General features: G+C 43.9%; 1 protein-coding gene across 1 annotated transcript in view; it reads left to right on the top strand.

Moving 5' to 3' along the window:
• Positions 1 to 453: 453 nt before the first annotated feature.
• ptgis (prostaglandin I2 (prostacyclin) synthase) overlaps positions 454 to 9,740 on the top strand; it is a 161,285-nt gene continuing 151,998 nt past the window's right edge. Inside the window, exon 1 of the mRNA XM_068048271.1 lies at positions 454 to 651. The gene's annotated coding sequence lies outside the window, so the exon portion shown is untranslated. The remainder of the gene's footprint in view (positions 652 to 9,740) is intronic.

Below are 9,740 nucleotides of genomic sequence, written 5' to 3'. Positions count from 1 at the left end.
CAGGTAACCTTTCCTTTTCTGCCACTGCACAAAGAACTAGAAGAATCCTGAGCTAATTTTCATGTCTGGAAAAGTCTTAGAAAAGTCATTAAAATACAAGTGACCTATCTGGACAGATCCCTGAGAAATCATGCATATGCAAACGACCTTTTCTGTAGTAATGGCTGTTTCTCTCCAACTGCTTGGCTTAACAACACTGTCACAGACTTCTGACTCCAAACTCAAATTCCAAAGAATGGGTGTGAAAACCCTTACTTTATCAAGGTCAGATGAGAATGAATTACACCCAGACTCCATTGTCTAACAATAACCTCACCATCTGAAACCATTTATGAGGACAATGGGAAGAGAAACGATGGTCACATGACAGAAACTAGGTTTCAGATAAGGAATTTTAATAAAAGTATATTTTGGGCAGACGTAGCAGATCCATCTTTGCTGTCAAAGAGAAAGGGACACTGCCTAAGATTACCAGTTTTGAACAACATGTAGGCAGAGACTGGAGTTGGCCTTGAAGTCCCTACCTGAGAAATCATGCCAGGTCTTCACCATTGACCTTTTAACTGGAATATAACGAGCAGTCTGCAACAATGCACCCATCTTCCTGAACCTCTCAAGTCTTTCTTCAGTGAACAAGGGAAAAGATTACAGGCCTGTATCATTTTCATGTCTTCATCCCGGGGTAAAGAAAGTTTAACAGAGAACTCTTTACAAATCATCAGACATGTTGGGCTGGATTTTACCTTAGATGGACGAGAATGCGCCACCGACGTAAAAGTCGGTGGTGAACCCGCTTCCGCGTAGCCCGGGGTTCCGACCCACATTTTACAGGACCCCGGACTTTAATTCTCCCGAGGTGGGACTTCCACCTGCTTGAGGGAAGTGGTCCCGCCTCAGTGAGCTGTCGGCCAATCAGTGGGCCAGCAGCTCTTAGTCCCGGCAGCGCCACCGGGAGCGGTGGCCACTGCTGGGACTGCAGCCCAGCCAATGACATCGGGCCAGGAGGGAAGGTAAGTTGGGCATGCCTCACCAGGGAGAGCGGTCCTTCCCTGGTGAGGTTAGGGTAGTCGTTTCGGGGGAGGGGGCGGCGCTTGGGTCACGAGTGTGGGTTGGGAGGCGGGGGCAGCCCTCAATTGGGCATCCTGTGCCCGACTGCCATGGCCCCCCCCCGGCGCACGGAAAGGCGAGCAGCTGTCGCTGGGCAGCCTTTCACGTCCCCAGCACACCCACTTGCCATGGGTAAAATACCCATGGAGGCGGGTGAGGGCCCTTATGTGGCTGTGATCGGCCTCAGGCGTGTGGGCCCTTCTCCCCCCCACCCCCACCCAACCGCCGTAAAGTTGACCTGAGGCGGAAGCGGGGCGGGAGGCCTCCCAGAGCCTCCCGCTCATTTTTACGCCACCCTCACACCACCATCCGACCAGCTGGTGCAGTGTAAAATTCAGTCCGTTATCTTCATAATCTCCATCTTTTCTTCAGTGTGTGTGTGTGTATCTGTATGAGTGTGAGAGTGGGTGTTGTTATGTATATTTCGGGTGTTGTATAATACAGATTTATCTTTCTTTTAAACTTACGAGAAAACATGACATTTGTCTGTTCTTGACAATTAAAGCACTTAGGGGTTAAAAAAACACTTTTTTGGAAAAAATCACTAAGTCATCGGTCAATCGAAAGGTAAAAAGGGGGAACCATCCTTATCATCTCTCACCTGTCTGTAATACCCCTAAAAATGACAATGGGTAACGGGTATCTGAAGACAGAAAAATTGCTGAAGTACTTTACTGTTATTGTCCAACAGTATTCACAAAAGTAACACATTGAGAGAAATGCTAGAATTGGCTATTGAAGCTTAGGGTAGAAAAGGTTCCTGACTCTAATACCTTTTATCTGTTCTTCAAGAAGACATTTGCACTGGTCCACATAATAAGCTACTACACAGTGTTAAATATAGTGCCATGTAATATAATTATAATATAATACCATTAGACAGATGGGAATGTATTATAATGAATTAGCAAGTTATTGGTTGGCAGATAATGACATGCTATTCAATGGGCAAGAATCTGATTGGCTGGCAACTATCAGTGAGGAGTGCCACAAGAATCAGTCCAAAGTGTCCAAATTTGTCGATGATAAATTAGGAGCAACGGCAATTGACAAATATTAATGTATACAAATTCAAGAGGATTTTGGCCAGCTCAACTAATGGGCAGAGAAATTGCAGATGCAATTTAATGCAGGTATATTTAAGGTTATTAGATTCAGCAGACAGAAAATTGCTGTGGGCTATTTATAAAATGGAAGTGTAATTGAGGTGTCAGAGTGAGAGAGAGATCTTGCGGTTTCCTTTTGACAGGGCACTAAAACCATCAGCACAATGTTGCCAGGCTGTGAGAAAAGCAACAACAACAGCAACAACTTATATTTATATAGCTCCATTAACATAATTAGATGTCCCATGGCACTACACAGGAGCCTTATCAAATAAAATTTGACACTGAGCCACATAAGGAGATATTAGGGTAGATGACCAAAAGTTCGGTCAGCAAGATTTTAAGGAGTGCCTTAAAGGAGGAAAGAGAGGAAGAGAGGCAAAGAGATTTAGGGAGAGAATTTCAGAGTTTAAGGCCCAGAGAGTTGAAGGCTTGAATGCCATTGGTGGGGCAATTAAAATCAGGAATACGCTAGAGGCCAAAATTGGAGGAGTGCAGAGATAGGTACAAAGAAACATAGAAAATTTACGGCATAGAAGAAGGGTTATAGAACTGAAGGAGATTGTAGACATGGCTGTGGCTATGGCAAGCTTTGAAAACAAGGATCGGAATTTTAAAATTGAGATGTTGCTGAACTAAGAGCCAATGGAGGGGCAATGAATTGGTGTGAGTTAATGCAGCAGAGTTTTAGATGACGTCAAGTTTAAGGAGGGTAGAATGTGGAAGACTGGCCAGGAGTGTTTTAGAATAAGTAAGTTTAGAGATAACGAAGTCATGGATGAATGTTTCAGCAGCAGCTGAGCTGAGGCAGAGGTGGAGTCAGCTAATATTACGGAGGTCGAAATGAACAGTCTTAGTGATGGCACAGATATCAGGTCGGAAGCTCATCTCAGGTTCAAAGATGGCACCTAGATTGTGAGCAGTCTGGTTCAGCCTCAAACAGTTGCCAAGGAGAAGGATGGAGCTTGTGGTTAGGGAATGCAGTTTGTGGTGGAGACTGAAGAATGACTTTGGTCTTCCCGATACTTAAATGGAGGAAATTTCTGCTCTGGATATATACTGGATGTTGGATAAGCAATGCGACAAATTAGAGACAGTGGAGGGGTCGAGACAGGTGGTGGTTAGCAGGAACTGGGTGTCATTAGTGTACATGTGGAAACAGAAGCCATGTTTTCAGATGATTTCACCGAGGGGCAGCACGTAGATGAGAAATGGGAGGGGGCCAGGGATGGATCCTTGAGGGACACCAGAGGTCACAATGTGGAAGCAAAAAGGGAAGCCAGATATTAAAGGTGATTCTCTGGCTATTAGATGAGAATGGAACCAGGCCAATGCAGTCTCATCTAGCTGCACGATGGCAGAGAGGCGTTGGACTAAGATGATATTTTCAACTGTATTAAAGGCTGCAGGAAGCTCGAGAAGGATGAGGAGGGAAAGTTTACCTTTGTCATTGATAACATAGGATGTCATTTGTGATTTTGATTAGAGCCATTTTGGTACTGAGGCAGCGTTGCAAAAATTGATTGGAGGGATTCAAACATGGACTTCCAGGAAGGATGGGCACAGATTTGGGAGGTGACTACACAATCAAGGACTTTGGAGAGGGAAGGGAGGTTGGAGATAAAGTGGTAGTTTACATGGGCAGTGGGTTAAAGGGCTGCTTTTTTGAGAAGAGGGGTGATGATGGCAGATTTGAAGGAGAGAGAGACAGTACCTGAGGAGAGAGAACTATTAACAATATCTGCTAACATAGGGACCAGGAGGGGAAGCTGGCTAGTCAGCAATTTAGTGTGAATAGAGTCTAGGGAGCAGGAGGTAGTTTCATAGACAAGATGATCTTGGAGAAGACATGAGGGGAGATGGGAGAGAAATAGGAGAAAGATGCAAGTTCGGGGCAAATGCAAGGGGCAACCTTAGAGGAAGTTTGGCTTGGTGGGCTAGGGGAAGGGAGGGAAGCAACAGAGGCAGCTGATTGGATGGCCTCAACCCTCATTACAAAGAGATCGCAAACTCCTCGCTCTTGTTGGATGTGAGAGTGGAGAGACCAGGGGAGAAGAGTTAAGAAGACAATTTTCAGTGGAGAAAAGAATCCAGTTGTTAGCTTTGCATTCCAGGGTGATCCTGGAATAGCAAGCAATTTTGACATATGAGAGCATGACCCTGTAGTGCTTTATGTGGTCCTGCCAGGTCCGGGAGTGCATGGCTAACCAGTTTTCCACCATATCTGTTCAAGTCTGTGCCACTTGGACTTAAGGGAGCGATGATGAGGGCGGTACCAGGGGAACATCCAAGATGAGGGAGAGTAACGATTTTAATGGGGACTAGGGTGTGGCTGAGCAAATCGGTAGCTGCAGAAAGGTTGTGCAAACAAAAGCAAACAAAATGTTGGAATGTGTAGCAAGGGGGTACACATATAAATCTGGAGAGGTAATCTTAAAACTATATTCGGTCATGGTAAGACCACATCTGGAATACTTTGTACAGTTTTTGCCTCCCCATTTCAAAAAAAGATATTCAACTATTTGAGGGGTGCAGAGAAAGGCTACATGGGGGTGAACCTAAAACTCAAAGGAATGACATATGAAGAAAGATTAACTACTGTAGAAAAGAGAAGACTGTGAAAAGAAATAATGAAAGTGGTTGCATTTAAGAAAGGTTTGGACAAACTGGAACCAAATAAGATTTTCTGCTGTGTAGATAATTTAAGGACAAGGAGTCATATTTCAAATTAAGAACTAGAAAATCAAATTAGAAAATCTAGGAGGGACCCCAAGGTATTGCTGTGAATAGGTAAGATCTGAGGATCTTCTCCTGCTGAGATGGCTGCTATGTTACCATGTTAGTCTGCATTACAACATATTGTTTTATTGTTGGTGTTAATGCAGACTCATTTTATTCTACTAGGTCTTAACAAGTCTAGTAGTTTTACATTGGGGTTACCACCAACTGCATGAGACACATTTTAGGAATCAACGGTGCAATCATAACATAAGAAATAGGAGCAGGGGTAGGCCATTCAGCCATTCGAGCCTGCAGTGTCATTCAATGAGATCATGGCTGATATTTACTTCAACACCACTTTCGTGCACTATCTCCATATCCCTTGATGTTTTTAATATGTAGGAATCTATCGGTCTCAGTCTTGAACATACTCACCGACTGGGCGTCCACAGCCCTCTGGTGCAGAAAATTCCAAAGATTTACCATCCTCTGAGTGAAGAAATTCCTCCTCATCTCAGTCCTAAATGGCCTTCCCCTTCATCTGAGACTGTGTTCCCTGGTTCTAGAGCGCCCCCCCCCCTCACCCCCACCCCACCCCAGCCAGGGGAAACATCCTTCCTGCATCTACCCTGTCAAGCCCTGTAAGAATTTTGTATGTTTGGATGAGATCACCTCTCATTCTTCTAAACTTCTGGAATAGAGGCCCAGTCTATGTAATCTTTCCTCATAGGACAATCCCTCCATCCCAGGAATTAGTTTCGTGAACCTCTATGGCAAGTATATCTTTCCTTAGATAAGGAGACCAAAACTGCACACAATACTCCAGGTGTGGTCTCACTAAGGCTCTATATATTTGCAGCAAAACACCTTTACTCCTATACTCAAATCCCCTTGTAATAAAGGCCAACATATCATTTGCCGCCTTAATTGCTTGCTGTAATGGATGTTAGATTTCAGTGACTCATGATCTAGGACACCTGAGTCCCTTTGAAGTTCAACACGTCCCAGCTTCTCACCATTTACGAAATACTCTGTATTTCTGTTTTTCCTGCCAAAGTGGATAACCTCACATTTCTCCATATTGTATTCCATCTGCCAAATTTTTTCCCACTCGCTTAGCCTCTCCAAAGCCCCTTGAAGCGTCTTTGCATCCTCTGCACAACTCACATTTCCACCTGGTTTTGTGATAGATTTATGATAGATTCTAGCATTTTCGCACAACTGATGTTAGACTAACAGGTCTGTAGTTCTCTGTTTTCTCTCTCCCTCCTTTCTTAAATAGTGGGGTTACATTTGCTACCTTCCAATCTGCAGGAACCATTCCAAAGTTTATAGAATTTTGAAAGATGACCACCAATGCATCTGCTATCTCTATAGCCACCTCTTTCAAAACTCTGGGATGTAGATCATCAGGTCCAGGGGATTTATCTACTTTAAGCCACATTAATTTCTCCAGTACTTTTTAAAAAACTAATATTAATATATTCCAGTACCTTGTTTACACTAGTCCCTTGATTCTCCATTGTTTCTGGGAGGTTGTTAGTATTTTTCTCTGTGAAGACAGACATGAAGCACTTCACCAGACATCATATATAAGCAACTATTAGTGCTTGCTTGACTTAATTTCAAATATTCTTACCTCTGAGTCAGAAAATGTGGGTTCATGCTCCTCTATCGATCTGGGTATATGCTTCAGGTTGATTCTCCAGTACAGTACTGAGAGAATTCTGCATTGCCAGAGGTGTTGTCTTTTAGATAAAATTTTAAACCAAGTTTGCTGTTTAATCAAGTGAATGCAAAATACCCAGAGCACTATCTGAAGAAAAGTAGAGAGTTCTCCATTGTTCTGGCCAATTATCTCATCATTCATTCAATTATTTATTTGGGATCTTGCAAAAACAACTGCTCTGTTTGCCTACATTACAATAGCAATTACACTTCAAAAGTAATTGGGAAAAACTGGGGGAGTGGGACTAGATGAGTTGCTCTTGCAGAGAGCCAGCACTGAGATGATGGGCTGAATGGTCTCCTCTGTGCTGTAATCATTCTATGATTCTATAATTTATTGGTTATAAACCACTTTAAAACATCCCGATGGTGTGATAATGTGCTTTGAAATGCAAGTTCATTCATTTTTCTTCTACTAGTGGTATGAATTATGTTCAGAAACTGCGGATCATTTGGTGGCTCATGATTTCACCAGACAGCTTTTGGTCCTTGTATTATCGACTTTTGTTGCTAATCTTTCACAGTGCTATCATATCAAGCAGACACATTATTACATTATCCAATGTGACCACTAATATAACAAGTTCAAACATTTTACAATTTTATTTGTTACCCCTGTGAAAAATGGTTTTCCCCTTCTAAACACCTATATGACTCCAGTTCAGTTTCTGGTCAATGGTAGCCCCTAGGATGTTAATAGTGGGGGATTCAGCGATGGTCATGCCAAGGGGAGATGGTTAGATTCTCTCTTGTTGGAGATGGTCATTGCTTGGCACTTGTGTGGGGCAAATGTTACTTGCCACTTATCAGCCCAAGCCTGTATATTGTCCAAGTCTTGCTGCATTTCTACACGGACTGCTTCAGTATTTGAGGAGTCGCAAATGGTGCTGAACATTGTGCAATTATCAGCGAACATCCCCACTTCTGACCTTATGATTGAAGGAAGGTCATTGATGAAGCAGCTGAAGATGGTTGGGCCTCAGATACTACCCTGAGGAACTCCTGCAGTGATGTCCTGGAGCTCAGATGATTGACCTCCAACAACCACAGCCATCTTCCTTTGCGCTAGGTATGACTCTAACCAATAGAGAGTTTTCCCCCTGATTCCCATTGACTCCAGTTTTGCTAGGGCTCCTTGATGCCATACTCGGTCAAATGCTGCCTTGATGTCAAGGGCAGTCACTCTCACCTCACCTTAGAGGCATGGCAGGGCAGCTCAGACCAGTGGAGTGCGCATAACTGCATCATGTGGGAACTCTAAGATACTTTTTGTGTCCTGGACAACTACATGTGCAGGTAGTGTCATCAGCTGCTGCAGTTCAAGCTCTGCAGTGCATCTGCGAGGCTGAGAGTTTTGTGACTAACATGTTTATAGATGTGGTCACTCCGCAGCTTGAGTGTGCAGGCAGGGATGGCATGGATGACCGCCAGACAGTCAAGAAGGACCAGGCAGATAGTGCAGGAGCCCACTGAGTGCAACTCACTCACCAACTAGTATTCCATTCTGAATACTGGTGAGAATGATGGTTCCTCCGGGGTGTGCAGCCAGGGTTTAGATCACGGCACCATGGCTCGCTCAGGTGGGCAGGAGGAAGATTGGAAAAACAATTGCGATAGGGTATTCTATAGTTAGGGGAACAGACAAGCATTTCTGCAGCTGCAGATGGGAATCCAGGATGTTGTGCTGCCTCCCTTGGTGCCAGGGTCAAGGACGTTACAGAGCAACTGCAGAGCACGCTGGGGTGATGGTGTGGTTGGTGAGCAGCCAGCAGTCGTGGTCCATATTGGTACCAATGACATAGGGAGAAAGAGGGATGAGGTCCTGCATGCAGAATTTATGAAACTAGGAAAGAAACTAGCAAGCAGGACTTCAAAGGTAGTAATCTCGGGATTACTCCCAGTACCACGTGCAAGTGAGTTTGGAATAGGAGGATAAAGCAGATGAATGCATAGCTGGAGAGACGGTGTCGAACATAGGACATCAGATTCCTGAGACATTGGAATCGGTTCTGGGAGAGATGGGACCTGTACAGGCCTGACGAGTTGTACCTGAGCAGAGCCAGGACCAATGTTCTTGTGGAGCAATTTGCTAGTACTATTGGGGAGGGTTTAAACTAACTTGGCAGGGGTGTGGGAACCAGGAGGTAAATTTATAGAGGAAAACCAAGGTGCACAGAGAATTGGGAGAGAGATAGCACTGAAGTAGGAAATAGTAAGGCATTAGTTGGTGTCAGTGTAAGAGGGAATGTAATAAGATCTAAATTACGTTTACTGTGCATGTATATGAATGCAAGGAGTGTGGTAAATAAGGTTGGTGTGCTGCAGGCACAGATAGCCACATGAAAATGTGATGTTGCAGCAATAACGGAGACCTAGCTCAAATAAGAGCAGGACTGGATACTAAATATTCCTGGATGAAAGGTGTTCAGGGAAGATAGGGATGGAAGGAAAGGAGGATAGTTGGCTGTATTGATTAAGGGGAACATTACAGTGCTGGAGTGAGAGAGGATGTTCTAAAGGGGTCAAGGACAGAATCTATTTGATTAGAGCTAAGAAACAGTAGAGGTACCATGACATTGCTGGGTGTATTCGATAGGCCGCCAACTAGTGGGAAGGATATAGAGGAACAAATTTACAAGGAAATTACAGAGGTGTAAGAATTATAGAGTAGTTATAATGGGGGATTTTAATTATCCTAATATAGACTGGGATAATAGTCTAAAGGGTAGGATGAGTGAAGGGTTTCTAGAGTGTGTTCAGGAGAATTTTCTACATCAGTATATTTCCAGTCCAACGAGGAAGGAGACATTTCTGGATCTAGTTCTGAAGAATGAGGTGGGCCAAGTGAATCATGTTTCAGTAGGGGAACATGTCGGGGACAGTGACCATAGCATCATAAGCTTAGTTTTGGAAAAGGACAAGGAGCAATCCAGAGGAAAGATAATTAATTGGGGGAGGGACAATTTCAGTGGGGTGAGAATGGATCTGGCCCAAGTAAATTGGAATCAGTGGGCTGCTTTTAAAGAGGAGATAGCTCAGGCATAGTCAAGGTACATTCCCACAAGAGGGAAAGGTAAG

This window comes from Heterodontus francisci, chromosome 16 (genome assembly GCF_036365525.1).
Source record: "Heterodontus francisci isolate sHetFra1 chromosome 16, sHetFra1.hap1, whole genome shotgun sequence".
Lineage (NCBI taxonomy): Eukaryota > Metazoa > Chordata > Chondrichthyes > Heterodontiformes > Heterodontidae > Heterodontus > Heterodontus francisci.
This window is presented reverse-complemented; position numbering and strand designations above follow the sequence as displayed.